At 35.1% G+C, this 23,048-nt stretch overlaps 1 long non-coding RNA gene and 1 pseudogene across 1 annotated transcript in view; both read right to left on the bottom strand.

Moving 5' to 3' along the window:
* LOC149558138 (26S proteasome regulatory subunit 4 homolog A pseudogene) overlaps positions 1–6,180 on the bottom strand; it is a 35,249-nt pseudogene extending 29,069 nt beyond the window's left edge.
* A 6,668-nt stretch (positions 6,181–12,848) lies between these two features.
* Positions 12,849–23,048, bottom strand: part of LOC149558137 (uncharacterized) — a 59,625-nt gene continuing 49,425 nt past the window's right edge. Inside the window, exons 2-4 of the long non-coding RNA XR_016352438.1 lie at positions 14,548–14,582; positions 13,296–13,350; positions 12,849–13,084 (exon numbers count right to left, since the gene is read on the bottom strand). This is a non-coding gene — a long non-coding RNA (uncharacterized LOC149558137). The remainder of the gene's footprint in view (positions 13,085–13,295; positions 13,351–14,547; positions 14,583–23,048) is intronic.

Here is a 23,048-nt window from a genome sequence, read left to right as displayed (position 1 = left end):
TATTTTTTGAATAAGATTCCAAGCATATATTCTCATTATTTTATTGCTCATATTAGGAAGGGACTTTTTCTTTTTTCTTTTTCCACTCCTCCATACAAATTCCAAAGAATACAAAACACACTTCCAGATTTAATTGTTCATGTAAGCTTGTGTAATGACTTCTATCAAATTTATTTTCCCTTATCAATGTATCAAATAGAAGGTTCCATTAGAGTCCATAGTTTTATTGAAGATTAATTTTAAGAACAATAACCTTATATTCGCTTGCAAACAATCAATTTGAGGCTTGTGATACTTTCGAACTAGTCCATTCCTTCAGGATCATCATAAGCCTATGATTACAGATTGTTATTTTCATTAAAATAGCCTCTACAAGGTCAACTTGGATGAATGCAATACTTCCCACAATATTTCATAAAGCCAATAGACATAATTCAAATCTACTCTTAATCTCTTTAGGTAAGCGCTTAGTACATTAGATTTCCTTACAAGAAGGTTTTCTTGCCACATTTCTCTATAACCTATAATGCTAATCCAACTTTCAATCATAAGCATGCAAGACATATTAATGAAACCACAAGAGAATTACATAAGATTCTTTCACAATAACAAGTATTCTCTTACATGAAAACTCTCTCTTTTGCAAAGATAACTATATAACCTCAACTTTCTCTTGACACGTTTACAACAATGTACAATAAGAAGTAATCTCTCTCACATTTCAAGGAAACACAATGAAAGCTTGATAACACAACACAATCACATGATGGCATGGGAAAAATTGGTCTCTTCGCTATACTTGGTTCTTCAACATTGCCAAGGGTGAAACCCTAATCTCTTCAAAGGATCCATCTTCACAAAACTTGCAAAACAACACAAACTTGGAACCATGGAGACTCACCTCCCATCCTAGGCTTCTATGAAGCCACCCACTGAGCGAGGGAAACAAAGCCCAAACAGGATGCACACTATTTTCTAATGCGTGAAAACATACAACACTACAGATAGCAATCCCTTCCAAGGTTTGCACATTGATTCACCATTGGAATCATTAACACATTGGGTGAAGGTGGACTCTTCAAGGAGGAGAATGTTATATCCATAACACAAAATCAAATTGCAATTGCAGTTTTGCCTTTCTAGGGCTTTCATAAAATCTCCTCCTTACACATACACTTATACCTCCCAAACAACAAAAGGCATATGGCTACTATGGAGCCCATACTCTATGAAAGAAAGAACAACTCCTCATCGTGAGGTAGATTTTCTCAACTACAATGTTGAGCCCAACTAAACCCTTCACCTGAGACTTCTCTTCCCTCCCAAGGGTAAGTGAAGCATTCACACCCATGAAAAAATTTCAACATTCAAACAAAACAAAGTGATCAAAGAATAAACCCAAGAAATCATAAAACAATATACACAATAACATCACAACACAAAGATTACAATGACAATACATGATCCCATAATAGCACTCCATACTTGCAAATTCATGATGCAATGCAAAGACAAAATGATCATTGTTTGAGTACCAACCTTGGTACAAGCTAAAGGCAATGATAGTTGATGAAGAGCTCCCTTAGCCTACTCCCAAAACCCTAACTGTCGCTAAACTTAGAGAGTGGGTGAACACCCCACTAGTTTGTCCAAGACTCTAAAAAAGCCTTCCCACTAACTATTTTAGCCAAAACACCAAGCCACTTCCTCTTACATACTTGTCTCCCCCTAAGTTTGTTATTTTGACTTAGTGGAAACATGGGAAAGAGCTCATGTGACAACTCCATTTTCGAATTGGTGGAAGAATGCATGGGTAAAGGGGCCCTCTAGGCTACCCAAGCATTAACATGGTCAAAATTAGGTCCCTAACATGCTATACTATCATATGGGTAGCTTATTTTCACACAAAGGACACTTTGGGAACACCTAAAGACCCTTCAAAACCCTAGTCAAGTCTAAATTCGAATTCCCTTTCATAATGACCCATCCTACCTCTTGTCTAGTGGGTTTACTTAATCTTTAACAAGGTAATTAGTTTACAGATAAAATGTTGCCATGACCAAACCTTAGGTGACATATCATTAACACACACACAAAAAAACCTACAAGTGTCAAGTGACACATTAAAGCACATTACACATTACCCTGACATGTCTCTAATGCATTTTGAGATTACAACTTTCACACACACACACATAAGCAAGCTTCCATTTACAAAGTAAAATACATCACAACGAGCCTTTTGAACCTTCCAAAGATTCACCTTGGCTATACTTGTGTCCACAAAAGTTTGGAACTTGTTTCCTCCAAAAAATTTCATGGTTCCACTTCCTACGCACTAAACTCGAGCATCAGTAGTTCAAGGTAATCATATAAAACACATATCATAAATGCATAAAAATTTAAATGTTACGTAATCCATATTAACATAATTCAATAAAATTTCTTTACTTAATTATTTCAATATAAACATTCAAAACATTGAAATATCAAAATTTGCATATCAACATTAATATCTAATCAAAATTGATTTCCTATCATAGTGATGGAATTTTGAATCTACACTATTAAATCAGTCAACATGGAAATTAGTTCCAAACACATATTTTAGGTCAATATCATCAAAATGAAAACATCTCCACTTATATCCTTTGATTCAATTAAATATCATCTGGTTGTTGTCAATATCCCCATTATCATTATGAGATAATTATAAAGTGTATAAATTATGTCAAGTAGACAAGATGTTTGCATAGTCATGTCACATGGTTTTTAGGATCTAATCATAAAATAAATTGATTATATTTTATTAATTCATAAAATATTTCCTTATAAATACCAAGATATCCACCTAATTAACTTACATCATATCAAGTTCTTTTGTGTAAACCTTTATCCAAATTTGATAACAATTTTCATCTTATGACTATTAATATTATTCACAAGAGTGGGTGTCGATTCATCTTTCCATACTAGCCATCAAATATCAGAAACCCATCAACATAGTTTTCTACGTTATAGCACCTCAAGTCTTTATTCCATAAGGTCTTAGCTTATCAACCTAATGTAATTCGAACATGATACTTAGTACAACAATGACTACAATATACATCAATCTCAATAAGAGTTCAAGTTCATTATAAATCAAGGCATACTTAGATTCCAAGACCACCTTACCATCGTTCTATCATAAGATGTGCGGTAACAATCTAACATTCACAAGAGATAGAACATCACATCTTATCTCCTTTATTCCTCCTAGATCTAACCATATTCATGTTATTGAGATTTATAATAAAGTACCAGAGAAGGGGCCTTACATAAACCTCCCCTAGGATCCTTGCCCCACATGGACATTGAGGGGGGAAAATTGTTGGCTCTCACATTAGGAGCACTTATGCATTCCACTTCAGAATGCACGTTATTTTATGATTTCCCAATGAACTTTAATCTATTAATAGACAAGGCAGCGATGAATTAAAATAAATTCTCGTATCAAATCACTTATTAGATGTATCCCAGATATATATAAAAATACCCTATGTATCCAGGATGTGATAAAAAATTATTCCTCTTTATTGCAAAAGATTGCTATCAGATTTAGCACTTGATTTCCATACTATTTCCATACTATTGTATTTATCTATAGATATACAATCCAGTCTATAATGCAAACCACGAACACAAAACAGTTGGTTGTTTCAAGGGCCGGACAGGTTTTGGTTGAAATCTTCACCTATAATAGCCTATCGGCTAATTAGTATAATAATATATAATTTTAAAAAATGTACAGGAAGAAAAGTTCATAATTTAATAAAGATAAGCACGGCCCCTGCATAAGGATGACATGCATAAAAGTTCATAATTTAATATAATATGAATGTACACCAACTTTTACCCCTTCTTAATACACCTCAGATTAAACATAAACCATTACCATGTTGTGGCACGACTAAATATTCTAGACATTACATCCAGCGGCTATCTTCCAAAACGGAGTAGTGAATGTCCATCCAAATGGTAGTATATTATATAGTTGAGGCTAGCAGCTATTAGATTAACCATCCAAAACAGATTATGATTATCACAATAATCTACGGAAGGGATGCCACGTCTACAGGATACAGCCCTGCACATGGAGAGATATTTATAGCTATCAAATATAATCAAGAATTGGACTGCAGAGATGGGAGGACCATACACAAGAGATCACAGAGATGAGAGAAGATTGCAGAGATGAAAGAAACTTGTCTCGATATGCCAATCAACAGAGAGAGTTGGAAAACAATAAAGGACGAATACCATCTTGCAAGGCCCAAGTCGGAGAAGATTTGATATATATATATGAATATATGAAAATGCTATGTCACGCAATTCTTAGACTGGACCAGCGTCTTCTTTCGTCCAGTCAGTAAGTTTGGACAATAGAGTCAAATATATCGTGCACGATGATTGTCCTGAATCTGACATATGAGAGCAGCGTTAAGCACTAGTGAAAAATGAATTACATAATCTCAGATGATATATGACAGCATTCTGGGTACCTCCAATTTATGTATTGGGTGTTAGAAGTCCGAAATAAATAAATAAAATAGGCTCAACCTTGGCAACAGGTCTTAAGAGTAAATTAATGATTCATATTAACTCAGTACTTCGTAGATCATCTTCATTATCTCTGCCACTTTGGAAACAGTCTATGAATACATCAATTTGTTATACAATAATAATAATATCATGATAAAATAAATTATACATAAGTGACACATCTATGTGACTAGAGAGAGATGAAGAAGGGTCGTTATGCAATAATAATAATATCATAATAAAATAAATTATATATAAGTGAAAAGTGACACACATCTATGTGACTAGAGAGAGATAGAGAAGGATCGTGTATTGGATATCATATTTTATATATAATATCACAGGAGAGAGAACTATGCGAGGGAGAGTAAGATATACAGTGTTTGAAACCAACAAATTCTAGTTCCCAATGGATCAATTCTGAATGGAAACAGTAACATCATTATTAGACCTGCTTCAAGATAAAGGGAACAATATCGCTGAAAGTAGTAACTTTATACAGTCTGTTGCATACATGTATAGGAGCATATAAGATATAACAACTCGATAGCTGTATGCAATTATATCAGATCATTCTGTATACACAACTTATCAGTATAATAGGAATAATATCCTAAATATGACCATCATATGGCATAGTCAAAACTACCATTCCAATAGAATAGAGACCATATCGTACATATTATCATAAGATCGAGTCGTCTCAGTAGACGTATAATTTTATAAACAATAAATCAGAAATAACAGAGACTGGTATTGGTCATTACTCTCAAAATAGCTTATCATAACCTTTTTCACAAGTTAATAGTGAGATCATAACTATGATTTGTAAGGAGCTTAGTTAATTGTCCCAAAATTTAAAGGAAGATGTGTTAATGTTTTATAGCTTCTGTGAGATTAAACAGAGAATGTGAACTAAAGGACATTCCCTTGTTTATATATATATATATATATAACCTATATTTATGTCAAGGATTACTTATATATATATATGCAAAGAAATGCAAGAAATATACAAAAACAAATCATCTGATAGTATGACTGTGAATCTATAACACTTAAGAAAAATGTATTTTCTCTTATACTCTAGGCTTCTCCATAATGTTTTGTTTTGTTTTTTTATGGTTGGGTGCGAGTTTTGATATGTGGGTTGTATGAATTCAACCGAATGGTTCAATTTTCCTGAAAATCTATGTTCATCACACACAAAGTTATGTTTAGTTTTTGTAGATTAATTTGGTACATCCTCTTGTTTTTGCATGCTTTATTGTATGCAATTTTGTTGAGAGAAGGGTATGCTCAATATGCTTAACTAGGTTTAACTAGGTTTGTTTTTCCTTACGCTGGTAAGACACGGGAAAAGCTGATAATTTTCCTTTATTATCAGTTCTTCTGTCTGTGATCCTATTTATAAGTAGATGTAATCTAGAAATGTTTGACCTTTCGAGTGGTCATGTACCTCGCATAATACTATTTTGTGTATTAATTTTTTAATGTTTTTTTGCCTTCTCTGACCGCTGGGCCTGCAGATGCTCCCGGAAGCCCTGCGGCTGGCTTCCGGCCAGCTGCTACAAGGCTTCCAGGCACATCCAGCATCCGCCCGCATCAGATGCGGAAGCCTGGGCCAGTCCACATGAATCGGTATCCTAGCTTATTTATAAATAAACATGTTCGAGCAGATTAATCTCCATTTGTTAAAGCGGGCCATCCCACAATATGACCAAGTGAAGAGCACGTCATCATCGTGTCAGATATAATGTCTCACCTATGTGCCACTTCGGAGATCACATCACCATCATAGGATAAATTGGTGTCATCGCATGACTTGGGTAAGTTGGGAGTATCGGCCTTTGCAAATATCCTTGTACCAACCATTATGTGTCACGGGATAAGGTGAGGTGACAAACCATTTCAAATGTGCGGGATGTCTTAATAAGTTTTAAAATCCTTATTTCATTTGATCTCATAATTTGTAATGGTTTGGCTAGATGGGCTAAGTCAGGCACTTTCACTTGCAACACATACAACGGGGCAAGTGTGGTAGATTATGTAATTTGTTCGCAGAATTTGTATGAAAATATTGAAGAAGTTGCAATTGGAGAACACATTTGGGATCTCAAATCAGATCATAGACCGCTGTACGTAAATTTGTATTGGGCAAAGGATAGGTGGATTGGAGCAAAAACCCAAGGCCCTCAATACCCCCCTTCTCAGGGTAGAATTTTGTTAACTTCAGAAAACAGTAACACTTTCAGAACTACTCTTGAGGAACTTTGTATGGGACACCCTATGTATAAACATGGTGTTAACAGTTATGATTTATCAAATTTGATTCATGAGGCTCTTTCAAAATGCAAGAGAGCAAAAAATAGAAAATCTAAAACTAATTGTTTTCCAGCCAATGCTTGGTTTGATAAGGAATGCAAGAGGGCTAGAAGAAACCTAAGGGAGTCAAATAAAACTAACCTTGACATTAAGGCCTACAAACAGATCCTAAAGAAGAAAAAACTGATTTTATGTTCACAAGGAGAGAGGAGTTAATTTTCTTGGGCAGAAATAACCCCAAACGTTTTTGGAAAGAACTCCAACCAAGGAGAAAGCAAACTGAAAATAATAATATTACTGCCACCCAATGGTTTGAATATGCTAAGAAACTTTATGAACAAAAGGGTGAAGTGGGACAGCCACCTTTGGTCAATGATGATACAAATTTTTTCACTGTGCAAGAGATAAGAGGCAGGGATTAAGAAGTTAGGTGGAGATAAAGCAAAAGACCTTGTTGCGCTCCAAGCAGAATATCTGAAGTGGGGTATGAAAACTCTTGCACCGCACATCACTGAAATTTTCAACAAAATTTGCCAAGAAGAGTTTCTGAAAAATTGGACAATCAGCCTTGCAATACCACTTTTTAAAAGTGGTGATGTTAACAATCCCTCCAACTACAGGACTATAATGATCAATCCCCTCTTTGCTAAATTTTTTGGCAGCATGATAGAAACTAGGATCAGCAAATCGGCAGAAGAAAACCATAAACGTGCTAAAGGGCAAGCTGGTTTTAGGCCAAAACACTCGACAGTGGATCACTGTGTCACTTTGAGACACATTATTGAAAAAGAATGGGAGAAAAAGGAAGAGGTATTTTGTTGCTTTGTCGACTTTAAAAAGGCTTTTGACACCGTCCCGAGAGACAAGCTTTGGTTTAGGATGGAAGAATTGGGGATTCCTATGCATCTCAGAGCTACTGTTCATAGGATGTATGAAGAGGTGAAAGTTAAAATCAGAACTTCAGATGGCATTTCAGAATGTTTTAGAAGCGATATCGGGGTCAAACAGGGCTGCCCTTTATCTCCTACTTTGTTTGGTTTATATATTGACAAACTGGAAGAGTGGTTAAACATGCAAAAGGGTGAAGGCATTCAGCTAGGTGAATTTGTTATAAAACTACTCCTATATGCGGACGATCTCATTTTAATTGCCAAATCTGCCTATGATTTGCAAGATCATCTATCTTCTCTTGAGCGCTTTTGCGGAATGGTGGGGATGCAGGTCAATATCAGCAAGACTAAAGTTATGATTTTCTCTAATAATAAAAAACAACACCAACATGAATTTTATTACAATGGAAGTGTTCTTGAAGAAGTTGCGGAGTATAAATACCTTGGCATCGATTTCAACAAAAAACTAAGCTGGTCTAGCTGCAGGTATAAAAGGATATTAGGTGGGTGGAAGGTTTTTTATGCTCTTCAGAATAGGTGCCGTGAAGCAGAGTTGTGGGATTGGAAAACTATTCAAACCTTGTTCGGTCTTCTTGTGCTGCCAGTTGTTCTTTACGGGTGTGAATTATGGGCCAGCAACACTACTATAGCACAATGGAAACAAATCGAAGGAATCCAAAAGCGCTTGATCACAAGCAAGTTTAAAATCAAAAGCATTGTTCCATATGATATCATGCTAAGTGAAATGGGGGCTGCTCCTATTGAGGCACTTGCTATGGTTCGCCTTCTAAGTTATCTAAAAAGAATCGAAAAAATGGAAGAGGATAGATGGCCTAAAGTGGTCTTTAGTAACACACTATGTCAGCGAAAAAGGACATGGATGCAACAAAACATCAAATGGATGAGTACATGGAATATTCAATTCAATATGTGCCCCACAAATAATAAAAAAATAAAGGTCTTTGTCATGGAGAAATTCTACAAGAGAAATTGGAGAAGTGAGATCGGAAGGAAGAAATTATATTATATAAATGAGTTCAACCCCGCTTGTGATCAACTCCAAAAAGCATACATAGGAGCCAACATTTCTTGGAAGGCTAAAATTCTTATTGCTCAGCTGAGAACCAACTCTCACCAACTTCGTTGTGAGACCGGACATTGGAAGAGGCCAAAAGAGGCTTGGGAAGAAAGAATTTGCAGATTCTGCAATTCTGGGAAAGTAGAAACTGAACAGCACTTTATTTTAGAATGTGAAGCCTACAAGAGTAGTAGAGATAAATTTGTGGACACTATATGTGACAGTTCTTGGCATAACCTATTCAACGAAGAGTACATTGAGCAATTGGGTGGACTCATCATCATCCTACACAAGCAACGAACATTGTTACTTAAGTCTGCTTGAGTTGTCTTGCTGTCCCATAGGCTATTTTTAGCCTCGTGGACGTTAAAATTTTTTCTATCTATCTATCTTTAGTTATCAGTGATTATCGATGACTCCCATAAAGAGTTATGTGATTTGATATGAATCGGTTAAGGTGTAAAGTTGTGCTCTTTTATATTACAAGGCATAAAAGGGAGTTAGAACTCTCTCTTGAAAAATATATAAATTATATCAAATGTTATTACGAAGGGAGGGTCTCTACTATAAGCATCATATATTACAGAGAATTAAATTGTAGAATTAAATTGTAGATCTAATCATAAAATTCAACAAGATGAACAAGGATCATCACCAAAAACCAAATCTGAATTGCAGCACTTCACTGGTAGTTGTATGCTTATGTTATGTAAAGCAATTCATCTGGCAAACTCATAGCATAACAAAAACAAATGAGGAGTGCTTAAAAAGAGCATCTAAATACAAAGAGATATGTTGAAGATTCTAAAAATAATTATATAAGACTTAGATTTCCACAATCCCTGATATCAATTGCTATTATTTCTGGATTAAATTGTGTTAACTTTTGTTTGCATCAACATTTCAGATCACACTCTCCAATCCATCATCAGGATGAGTAAACCAAAGCATAAGGAGTAAGTGAATAATGTAGATCACAAAGTGTGATCCGAAACGTTATTCACTTACTCCTTATGCTCTGTTTTACTCATCCTGATGATTCACCATAGAGTGTGATCCAAAATGTTGATGCAAAAAATAGTTACACAATCGAATCCCGAAATAATAGCAAATAATTATATAGCTTTGAGTCACAGAATAATGAAACAGATGAATACTGCAGCAGTAACAAATAGTGATGCTGTAAGTGCCTCGGGGCTGCAGGATTTTGTGAAGGTGACTAGAGTATACAATGGGCAGCTACAATTGTTCAAAAATTTCTGGCATACATTTGGGGGTGATTCTGTGAATGTTTGGTGATGCTCCACATTGTTTTCAGCATCCATTTGAGAATGGCATTGAGACTGTTTGCTCAAGTCAGCATGCAACTCGATTAGCATCATAGCACAACAGCATGAAAATGATTTGGCAGCTAAAGTGGAAACATCAGAATACAAGAATAGAAGGCAAGACAATGGTGAGGAAGTTGAAGTGACAAAATCTTTGTCTACACTAACAGCCAAGTCCATACACACATCAATATTACCGTATCTGGGCACTATTTGTTGGTAGCTTCTGAGTGATAATTATCTGTAGAAGCAAGTATGGTCTTCCAATAGAATGGCATTGAGACTGCTTGCTCAAGTCAGCATGCAACTTGATTAGCATCATAGCACAAAAGTATGAAAACAATTCAGCAGCTAAAGTGGAAACATCAGAATACAGTAATAGAAGGCAGCACAGTTGGACAATGATGGGGAAGTTTTAAGTGACAAAAATCTTTGTCTAAGCTAACAGCCATGTCCATACAGACACAGATACTACCCTATCCAGGCACTATTTGTTGGCAGCTTCTGGATGATAATTATCTCTAGAATCTTCCAATTTAGTTGGCAACAGTTTTATAGATGGTGCACCTTGCCTAGGTAAACATTCATTTTAACTGGCCATATGACAGTAATCTTTTCCTAGTGGCAGGTACCATTTTTTGGTCACTAGTTTTCTTGCAAGGTGTAGCCATTTAATCAATACATGCAGGTTTTGATTTCTCAAATAGATGGCAGCAACCATGGCAGAGAAATCATAAGCAAATGTAAGCGGCTCTCGCAACCATTGGCAGGGGCTGAAAAAGCCATTTGACAGGTAATAAATGAGTAGTTTAACTTCCTAGTAGCATGCAGAGTAGTGGGAGCTCAATTGTAAAAAGGGAAAGGATGGGGTTTCATGCAGAGTAGTGGGAGCTCAATTGTAAAAAGGGAAAGGATGGGGTTTAACCAAAACAATGTAGGCAAACTTTGGTAGAACTGCGTTTCAATTCAAATTTCCACATTAATCCAAGTAATAGTAATCTATAAAGACTTTTATGTTTATTTTGAAATCCTGAAATGCGTTTTACTCACAAAAAAAAGGTGAAACTACTTTCGGAGATGCAAAAAATTTAATAATGAAGAATTTGACATTTGGGAGTCAAGAGGAGGAATAAATGGAATGTATAGCGAGCATTTTGCAATTCTTTGACGAAACCCCATCAGTTTGGCATCATTTTCTGTGAAGCTATTTCATCGATTTAGAGGCTGCCTGTGGATGGATTGGGACTATTTCCCATTGGAAATTTCTAGACGCACTATTTCAAGGGTTTGAAATGTTACCATTAAATTGATTATAAGATTGTCATGGTAGATGATTGTTTTCGACCGAATTCAGAGCGTAGAATGATTTAAGAGCAATTACCAGGAAAGTGTGGATTTAGATGATTTCAGCCGTGTCTACAAATTCGACTGTAAAAACAAACATACTTGACATTCAAAACCAGGGCCCATGGCCGTAGCCCTAAATACATAGTTAAGAGCTGAGATTGTTAACAGATCAAAAATACCTATGAGGTCGACCCTTTTGGACCGTCTCTCACCACCTTAAGACCAGTTGTTGACCCTATGGAGTTGATTTGTTCTCCCGTGCAAAGCTTTTAAAGCCTTCTCTCAGCAAGCTCATAACAGTTGTGGTCCTGACAAATGGAACTGTTTTGCCGACCTAAGCTATTTCAAAAATCACATCAATTTATAATTTCCTATGATAGTAAGTGGTTATTTTTTTGTGTTAGTTGTTTATCTTTTACCTGTGCCTGCTAACTGGCACTGCATAGTTATCCACTAATTGCTATGGCGATGAGTAGGGGTTTTGGCTATCGTCTGATTTGGTGGTACCATTTTTTTAAGGCAATGGAATCTCCGGCTGCGTGAGACATTTTCGGGGAGTTGTGCCCTCTTAGTAAAAGCCTTATCGGCTAACTACAAACATATTGCAAATCTGAAACCGAAAACAACACATTACATTTGTAAACTTTATCACTGCTCTTGTTTTGAAAAACCATTGTCATGACTCATTATTTCAGATTTTCTATAAATATAAAATCATGTTAAAAAAAAAAGTTTGAAGTAGCCAAGTACCCCATCCACTAAAGTATGGACAACATTAATCAAGGTAGTCATGGAACATCAACAAGAATATTCAGTGTATAGGACAGAATCACAGGTGTAATAGAACATGACTGCAAAAATGATTTTGCTGATTAAAAGATGCATTAGTTTTTTAGAGCTCAAAGATACATCATCAGAATACATAGCCAAAGCAATGACATAAGCAAAAGGCACAACAGTCCTGTTATGCAGCTACCGGGCTATGTCTCAAAGTTAACATAAAAACATCAAAGAAACAGAACAATGACAGTTTTGAAGTGTGAGAGTCGGATAAAATAGCAAGGCAGCCATGGTAAATCAACATGATAATAAATGAGAAAAATAGAAGCGATTATCAACATTTTGTTGAATAAAATACTGTCAACATCAGCAGGAACAGATATGCAAGAGGAAATCCAATACATATCAAGTCAAGGGCACAAACATTAATAGTGCTGCTATAATACTGAAGAGGATGCTTATGTCAACAGAAATATTGACCATATTGAAAAGAGTCATGAAAAATCTGATCAATGGTTCACACAAAAAAGACAAGCATCAATTGCATTCTGTTCAAAAGGCATGATAATTGCTTAAAAGTTCAAATTCAGTGAGAGGATATCTTTTGGGTGTAGTATTTTTAGAAGACAGTTACAGGAAAAGATCCGTTACAATGTTTTCTTGCATAGAGATTACTTCCCTTTTCCATCCACTTAAAAAAAATAAAAAATTTACCATGCTGGCATCATCTCAAAACTTGAGAAAATGTCAACCTGAAATATTAAAAATAAACAAGGAATCTAATCAGAAACTTTTAATATATCAAAATATCCAAGAAAGTCTGTCTCCACAGCCACGCACAGCCTCTCAGCTTAACAAAGAGACTATAAGATTATTATGAAACTCAAAAATTGTAAAACTCAAATATTATAAAACTCAACTAAATGAATTTAAAAAACTACAATAGTAGCGATAGTAATCTGCCTGTTATAATATCTCTTAAATCGACAATTGTGGCTGCTCTCGAACATGTTGGACACTGCAATCATTTAAATGAAAATTCAATTTGATTTTTAAAAAAATAACATAAAGAATAGAAAGAGCTAAAAGAAGGAATTCCACCTGCATGGGCTTTAAAAAAAGATTCTCATTAAAAGAAGACTGCAAGTGGAATGAGAATAGAAACACTACAGAACGTTAGTTTGCGAAATGTACTATTTGTTACAATTCATTCACAACAGACAAAAAGCACAGTGTTTGGTGTGTTTTACATTGAAATGAGTATAAAAATAAATCAAATATTTCTTAATTTGGTAAAATCTCTAATATTCATGATTGTGGAATTTCAGTTCGCTCCCTTGTGGGCATTTATTTGAAAATTTGTATATTACCGGTGTGATGAATACTGAATCTAAAGTATGTTAAATTAAACTAATTTCTTTTTATCAAATAGGATTGTAAATTTTTTCTAAATCAGATTGAACTTTCATTTAAATGATTGCAGTGTCCAACATGTTCGAGAGTAGCCACAACTGCCGATTTAAGCGATATTATAATAGGCAGATTACTCTCTGTAGCTTAAATCGGCAGTTGTGGCTACAAATAGTAATCTATCTGTTAAAATATCTCTTAAATCAACAATTATGACTGCTCTCGAACATGTTGGACACTACAATCATTTAAATGAAAATTCAATTTGATTTTTAAAAAAATTTACAATCCTATTTGATAAAAAAAAACTAGTTAAATTTGACATACCTTAGATTCAATATTCACCACACCAGTAATGCACGAATTTCCAAATAAGTGCCCACAGGGAGCGAACTGAAATTCCACAATCACGAATATTAGAGATCTTGCCAAATTAAAAAATATTTAATTTATTTTTATACTCGTTTCAATGTAAAACACATCAAACATTGTGTTTTTCGTCTATTGTGAATAAATTGTAACAAATAGGACATTTCACACGCTGATGTTCTGCAGTGTTTCTGTTTTCATTCCACCTACAGTCTTCTTTTAATGAAGCAATCTTTTTTTGAAACTCATGCAAGTGTAGTTCCTTCTCCTTCTGGCTCTTTCAAATCTTTATGTTGTTTCTTTTGGCTTCCAGGACAGTACTCTTTAGTCCTTCCATATCTTTCTGTAATGACATTAGAATCTTTTCATTCTCTTCTAGTTTGTCTCTTAAATGGTTGTGCTCTTCAATTGCAATATTGTCTAAAATCATTCAAACCTTGAGCCCCAAGAAGCCTGCACTCATCCATATCCCTACAAGAAACACCATTAAGCAAATTAAGTTCAAAAACAAGTCAGCACAAAGAAAAACATTAACAAATAGTTCAGTATAGAAGACAAACAATTCTGTTAATACAAAGCATATGGGAATTGGACATTTTTCGAGTTGACATGCACAGATGGCATAAATTAGAGTAGTGCTATTGGGAACTCTCAAAGAAACTTAACCATGTTTCATATCCTTAGTCATCATAACACGTTGCATTAGAAAAATCAAATATGACTCAAAGATGCCAATGATTAAAATATAAAAAAAATTAAACGTTTCTTCTGATCTGGACCATTCAGCTAGAAAACGCTGGAAACAGCAAAGTGCCAGAGCATGAGGGATTATAGTATTATACTAAACAGAGTTAAATCAACATCAATTCCAAGCAGCATAGATCATTGAAAGGAGAGCAATCAAATTATGTCCGTCATAAGCCATAAATTTATGTATGCATTTGTTTTGTTTATATATAAATATATATATATATATAGTCTATTCAAAAAAAATATTTCTTTGAACATAAATACATAATTCCTTATTGACATTTAATTGATATCAATATTATAAGTCAATATTAACATAATTAAATTCCATTAAGGAAAATGGTGCTCTGCTCTGACTTTTTGCACAAAAACAGGAAAAAGTTCAGCTGTTACGAAAATCAAAAAAGTGCTCATGCAAAACAATTAATCTCGCTTCCATGAGATATGTGAAAATACCAAATATAGTAAATCCTCTGATTATCTCCTCTAACCAAGTTAGCTTATTGGCGGAAGATGCAACGAAGAAAGTGATGAATAACCGGGAAATATCAAAGAGGCAAAACAGTATACAGTCTAATCAAAAGAAGCTTTCCCTGCCAAACAGGGATGCAGAAAAAATCAGACCATCAATAAAAATCAATCATCTAAAAGTACAGCATCCCTATGCCACACCTGATAGATGATTTCAAACAAAGAAAAAAGCAGAAAAGCAATTAAGTTTTTATTCTAAAACAAAATATGGTAAGAATCAGAATAATTTACAACAGACGAGTACACCATCTATCCATTGTTTCAATCCATATGAAATCCTATCAAATTAATAGGATGAAGGGGAGAAAATAATGTCTAGATGATATTCCTAAAATAATCCGCCAGACCAACCGATTAAAGAGAAGACATCAAAGGACCATGTCAAAGCAAGATCAGACAGTTGGAATCAAAAAACGAAGAAAGGTTATCTAAACAAACTAATCATTGGCATCAATGGGATAAAAACAAATAAACATTACAGAATAGCGATGAAATTTTTTTTTAGAACTTTGATGATCCCAGGCGAACACTGAATCTGAACATGATATGCAAAAACAATATTGAGTCATTACTAAATAAAGATAGTATGACCAAGAAGGAAACTCTTCCATTCTGGAGTACGCCTTCACATAATTCCAATACTCTAGATAAAGCATACCAGACCTGCCATAAAGAAATCAAAGAAAGGAAAGAATCGACAGTTGTAATAAGCAACTACAGAAAATCAATGGTTTGATTGTAAAACCCTTGGGCTATATGCAATCTGGAATAACCCAACTCTGACAAAATTCACTCTGGAAAAATGGATAAGTGCAGGTTGTGAGGACCAGATAAGTATGACTTCCCTCTCTGATTCAGTAATTTATCATCAATGTAATAATAAGCAGATTAAAGAAGAACTAATCCAGGAATCTAATCATTTCCTAAATGGCTATAGTGTAATTTTTTGCAATTGGTTCCCTAACTTTGATAACTCTCTCATTAATAGTCTCATTAAACCAACTTGAATAAATTTTAGAAACCTTTCCATAGGATTTATTCATATTCAAATGCTAAAAAAAATTGGAAATTCTATAGGTGAATTTTTAGGTTTATTATCTAGTTTTCATCCTCTAATGATATTAAGGTATTAATTAATATTATTTCTGAATTTCAGACTTTACATCCAGTTAAAATTATTACGAATAGATCAATTTATAGGTTGGAACCCTGTTTCTACCAAAATTCTATTCAAGAATTTATGATTTTCGATTGAGAATCGAGGCATAATGAATATAACTTTTATTCAATAATTAATCTCACTACTAACTTCAAGTTAAAGAAATCTAAGATTCAATCTGAGGTGGGGAAACCTTGTTGTAGGATGGATAATTGTCAATCTTTAGGTGAATCTCAAAAGATAGAGAATCACCTTAGCAGCAAGATTCTAATTCCAAATCTAGAAATTGAAGAAGGTAAGAAAGTGGAATTGGAATCTAATATAATTCTGGATATCAACTTAGTAACATGCAAGAATAATAAGGAAGTTTTATTAGATAATAACATAAAGGAAATGATTAAGTCAAAAAGATATATGGTTAAGAAGGAAAGTGGAAGGAAATAACTAAGAATAAATCCTACTTCTAAGGCACTTCTGCCTTTAAAGACAGTTGATCCCTAAGTCTTGTTGTTTATTAGTGTCAAACACATAGTCATTCCTATGGCAGAGTTGGCCGGTCATCACTATGACCGACCCATCCTATTAAGATTGAGCTATCTATATTGGACTTATTCATATCTCAACTGGAGCCGAGAAGCTATTGTTAACGAGCAAGTCTATTGTCGCCAAGTACTCCAATACATTTCAAGTGAGACAAAAGACAATACATGTCGAGATGATCAGAAATATGTTTAAGCCGAGCTATCCAGAGTCAGGTCATGTCGAGTCATAAAATATGCGTTGAGCAAATAGAAGCCGAGGGACAACATGAATATTAGTTATGACCAAGTATCAAGGTATTCATGTGCCAAGTAAACCAATTTTGACATATTTGTTTGGAATGTCACAAACACTGAGGTAAACCATTTTTAGCCAACTTAATGCATGCTTAAATGATCATAGAGTTATTTAAGGAGATTGTGCATTTTGTTATGGATCATTAATCCCTATGCAAGATGATCAGCCAATCAGAAAAATGGAAGGTTGAAGGTTTAAGCAGCAACAATGAGAGATTTGGATCGTTGATTTTGATCTAGAAACTTCTCCAGTTGGTTATAAAAGAAGGATCCAAACCTTAATTTTATGCATGTGGGAGAGAAGCGAAGGTTGGATGCAAGAAGCAAAGTTCGAAGGAGAATCAGAGAGAGCGACTGAGCTAAAACAATGAAGGACAAAATACAGATATACCAAATTAGAGATCAGATCAGAGATTGGAAAGAGGAGCTCTCTAATCAGCATATTAAGTGCAACCCGAAGGATTAGGTAATAATACATTTGAGCAAAGTGTTTCAAGGTAAATCTCTTAACAAAGCAGTCCTAAAAGACCTTTATAAATCTCCTAACAAAGTGCTTACTTAGTTGTAGGTTTAAATCCTTTAATCAAGGTAGATTAAATAAGTCTTGTAAGCTTTTAACAAGGCAAACCCCTCACAAGGTAGATCATCAAAAGTGATCAAATTTGTAGCCCTAACAGGCGAATTTTATTTCTATCGTGGTGAAGATTTGTGGGTGTCATCCCCACCCCAACTTTACCTTCACCTTGGGGTTTCTGGATGACCAAAATCTTTGTGTCATGTGTTGATCATTTGTTTGCGTATTTCATTGATATGATTAGTTGTTAGATCTAATACATCATTGAAGTAAATGTTTGTGATTTATGATATTGTTCACTTAAGGGTTTAAGGTGAAGTTATCAGATTTTATATTTCGTTCAAAGGGTAAAAGTTTTATAGATCCCGATTCACCCCCTTCTCAGTATCTAACTTTCCTGATAGACTTCCAATAGAAGACAAGATCAAGAATTTACACAATGTAAGCTTTGTAAGAAACAAAATTTATTCATCGAAAACATAAAAAGATAATTTAAGGTTGAACACTAAGCTAATCAAAGATATAATGTTAATTCACAACAATATTTGCGATCAACTTATTTTATGGGATAAGGATCATAATCCTCAAACAAACGAAGTTAGTTTGGATATTGAGGATAGTCGAAGGCATGTATTATCCCCAAAAAAGGATATATGTACATAACAACTCTAACATAAATCTTAGGGAAGTAGATAATCCAAATTTTGTTGAAATGAACAATAAGGATGTTAGGAAATCTATGTCCCTAATGGTTCAAGATAGTGGTTTAATAAAAGACAATTTATTTACGGTTTCTCCTTTATTTAAGGTTTCTTCTCTTAAAGGTTTTTCTTGTAAGGGAAGGTAAAGACTCAATAGGACTAAGAAGAAAAATCATACAAAGAACAAAGAGAAGAAAATTCAATCTAAGAATTTTAGCCATAAAAACAAAAATACTGAAATAGTAAATGCATAAGAGTTAAGGGAACCTGTTAACCAAAAATGCTCTTCCCCCAAAAAATTGAATTTAAATACCAAAGCTCACCTAACGGTCACTTTTCATATTTAAATATTCAAATGCCAATGGAAATACGAAATAAATGGAATTAAAACCTTATGTATTTCTATATTCTCCGAAGTTTACTTTTCGGCTCCTGCAACTTTTCGGACAGTCAGATCTTGCATAAATCCACAGCGGGCACTTTCCCACATTATGAAATTGCTCTATCTTTATGCAATGCAGGCAAGCGCCTCGCTGCCATGTGGCATGTGGGTCCGTTTTCTCTTGTGAGCCGCAAAAAAGAAAAGGATATCAGGTGAGTTGGCATACTGAAGGCACTTCATTAGCCGAGATACTGACATAGGTTGTCAGTGGACTACATGTTTCCATCCACCGTCAAATCGAAGATGATCGACGGCAGGTGCTTTCTCGCATTATGGAGTTGCAAGATTTTAAGCAATGCGGGAATGCGCCTAATTGCCACGCGTACTTATGGGTCCAAGTTCTTCAGTGGGTCATCTTTTGACAATGCTGACATGTTAGTGTTTGTTGGCATTTTTATTGGTCGTCGCTTTCCCGAATTCTATGTTTTGTCAAAGTTTCTGACAATGCGAGGAGGCGAATTTTTGACATGTGGACATGTCGGTTTGTTCCTTCGTGTGGGCCGCTAGGGTTAAAAGGTAGTGTCAAAAAGGATGCCAGGTCGTGTTGAGGTGGATTTCATCACAGTTGCTTCACGCTGATTTGCCAAAAGGGGTGACGTGTTGTCGTAGTGGATGTTCAGTAGTCCAGTGGGCCCGAAAGTTTTAAGGGCAAGCACAGTAATACTAAGGTCTTTTGTGATCGTCGATCTTTCGCCGATTGACAATCAGCGCTTTCCCGCATTATGGAATTGCAAGGACTTTAACCAATGCGAGGAAGTGCCTGAAGGACAGGTGTCCTTGCAGCCCCAGGTGGTAACAACAGCGGTAACATCACGGTTAAGTCGCGGTTTCTTGGGCAGTCACGGTTAGGGTTTTAAAGGACGGCGTAGTTATGATGGACGAGATGGTCAAACCACGAGGACCTTGCGAGGTGGCGGAAAGATAAAGACTATTGGCCCATGTGGCTCATCTTGGTTGCAAGACTCAATTGACTTGTTGACTTTTGCTGATTTGTCGAGCCAACTATGGAAGAAAGATAGTTTTCCTGCACAATCCGATCCTCTTGATCATTTCCAATCACCCTCGAATGAATGCCATACCTGGTAAACAAAGGAAACACTCCACCTCTAGTTTTATCCATCTACTTGGTCAGAACGATTAAATGGCATTGTTTTTGTCTTCTCAGGGCTCTGTTTTTGGCAAAATATTGGATTTCATTACCTCTGAATCTATGCCAAGATCAGATTTTCTCCAAATCATCTTGATTATTCTCTGAGCACTTAATGGCAGTGGTTGTGGAGTAACTTCAGTTAGAAATATCTTAGTTATGCTTGAGCTATAAAGGCAAATGTTGTAAATTTCGTAAAAGTCGAACCCTCTATGTTTTCTCTGGCATTGCTCTAGCATGCTACTGTAAATCCCCTTTGCCTTTGAACTATATGGCATTCTACCTTGTCTCCTTCAACCATTGATGTATTGTGCAAGACCTGTTTACCTCTCATTAGTGCATTCCTTTTGGCCTATGAATAATATATAAGTGAATTCTCTTCTTCCTTGTATAATCCATTTTGGTTATCCGATCTACATGTGATTGTTAGATTAAAACAATCTGAATCTATATATCTTTGATGTCATATGGCCCAAGTGTGCATGTATCGACGGAGATTGATTTGAACACTCCATTTTGGTGCACCACCCCTTAGGTTAGAGTAGGTAGATTTGCTTTCATGCATTCCTTCTCTCTTTTCCTCTCCAAGTGTAGTTAGGTGCACCCTAATAGTAAAGGAAGTCGGCCTTCTCCAGAGACTCAACCTCACAGTTCAAGTCCCACAACTTGGAAGTTGTTTCCATTATTCACAAGGTTGTCCTTAGGTAAAAACTTTGGACAAGGGTGTAAACTTTTGTGACAGTAGGCCCTCAATCTAGAAGTCAACAATACATAACATATGTGCTTAGATCCTCCTATTACTCAAAACTAATATTAGCAAATACCAAAGAAATGGAGAAGCGTAATACTCAAGAAAGTCAAGGATCTAAATTGCATTTAGATAATTTCACAAATAACAAAGGAATTTGCTAACAAGAAGCATAAGTTTTGGCAAACAACTTTTGGAAGGAATAAGCTTTTTGGCAAAGATAACATACAAGTTTGTCAAAAAGAAGGGATGGTGTAAAGTGTCTACAAATTTTGTAATAAATCAGACCTAGACTATACCTTGTTCTTGTACTTGCAGAGTATAATCTTCAATGTTCAGACTTGAGTGAATTTAACAAGTATAATTTTGGAGATGTTTTCCTATCTATGAATTGTCTTGAGGGTAGTATTGATCAAGGAGAAGACGTCTAATAATTGTGTGTCCTTAACCTTCAACCCCACCCTGCATAAATATAGAACCCAGGGGCATGTCCTTACAAAGGACATGTCCCTTCCAAAGTCAGCTTTGACTCATCTACTAAAATTGGCGACTTTCCAAGCAATAAAATAGTTTAGTACCTAAACTAACCAAGGAGATTAATTAGATCTAAAACTAGTTTGTTCAAGATAGGCGTCGATACTATTAGAAGGATAAGACAATATAAATAAAGACTTCGGAAAGGATTAATGCAAGAACAAATAAGTATGTAATCAAATTAGTATGATTTAAAGTTATGGAATTAACACTCCCTCTTAACTTGATAATCATACTAAGAGATATCATATCTAGCAATAGCAATTAAGATGAACAAGCAAGAATTGATACTCTATATCTATCTGAATCTTCTTAGTATGTGGTATCACTGAACACGTGATACAATATCATATCACCATACTTGTGATATGACTTATCACTTATCACTTGTGATAACAGAATTGCATGAAATGCAATATAGAGGCTAAAATTCAGAGAAAAATTAAATTCTTCATTTATCCAGGTTGTGACTCATAGGTATTGGTAATCCTATATCACAACATGATCCTGAGTTAAGATCTACCAGAACACTGAATAAAGTCTGAAAAATAAATTCTTCCTTCATCCAAGTTGTGATTCGGAGGCATAGAAATCTCTATGTCACAAATGATCTTGAACTCGTCTAGATCTCACAGCAGTTCTCTATTGTTCAACACATTATTTAAGAGATCGTCATCTCTTAGATAATGAATACAAATGGTGGAGCCCATAACAGTCAATAGCCTTACAATAAATTTAATTTATTAATAATTTAAAGAATACAAAATTTTATAATTCAACCATACCAAGTCTTTTCCTAAAGTGAGCTATCTTCACTCGAGGTTTGGTAAGAATATCTGTTGTCTGATTTGTAGTACAAATGTATTCTAATTTTACAATATTCCTGTTTACCATATCTCTAATATAATGGTAAGGAATTTCAATATGCTTGGACTTGTCATGGAAAACTGAATTCACAAAAAGCTTGATGGAACTCTAATTATCACAATGAATAATCGTAGGATTCAAGGCTTGACCAAATAATCCCACAAGTAATTTTTGAAGCCAAACTATTTCCCGAGAGTCCATCGTTGCTGCAATGTATTCAGCTTCTGTGAAGCTTTGTGCTACTAAAAAGACTGCTTTCTACATATCCATGACATCATTGTTGGTCCTAAACTGAAACAAAATCCTGAAGTACTTTTTCTATGCTTCACACTTCCACCCCAATCTGAGTCTGTGAATCCATGTAAAGCCAAGTCAACTTTCTCATATTTGAGCCCAAGGTTAAGAGTGCCTTATAAGTATCTCATGATGTGTTTAACCGCAACTAGGTGAATCTCCTTTGGCTCACACATAAACTGACTTAAGGCATTAACAACATAGCAAATATAAGGTCTTGTATTTACCAAGTACATAAGAGACCCAATCATCTATCTGTAGAGAGTAGAATCTATGAAAGGTGATTTTGTTGCTACTTCTTTAAGTTTATATAGATTAGTCTTCATTGGAGAAGACATAGACTTGCGATTCCAC

Source organism: Cupressus sempervirens, chromosome 5 (genome assembly GCF_028749045.1).
Source record: "Cupressus sempervirens isolate cs-2001-9-10 chromosome 5, ASM2874904v1, whole genome shotgun sequence".
NCBI lineage: Eukaryota > Viridiplantae > Streptophyta > Pinopsida > Cupressales > Cupressaceae > Cupressus > Cupressus sempervirens.
This window is presented reverse-complemented; position numbering and strand designations above follow the sequence as displayed.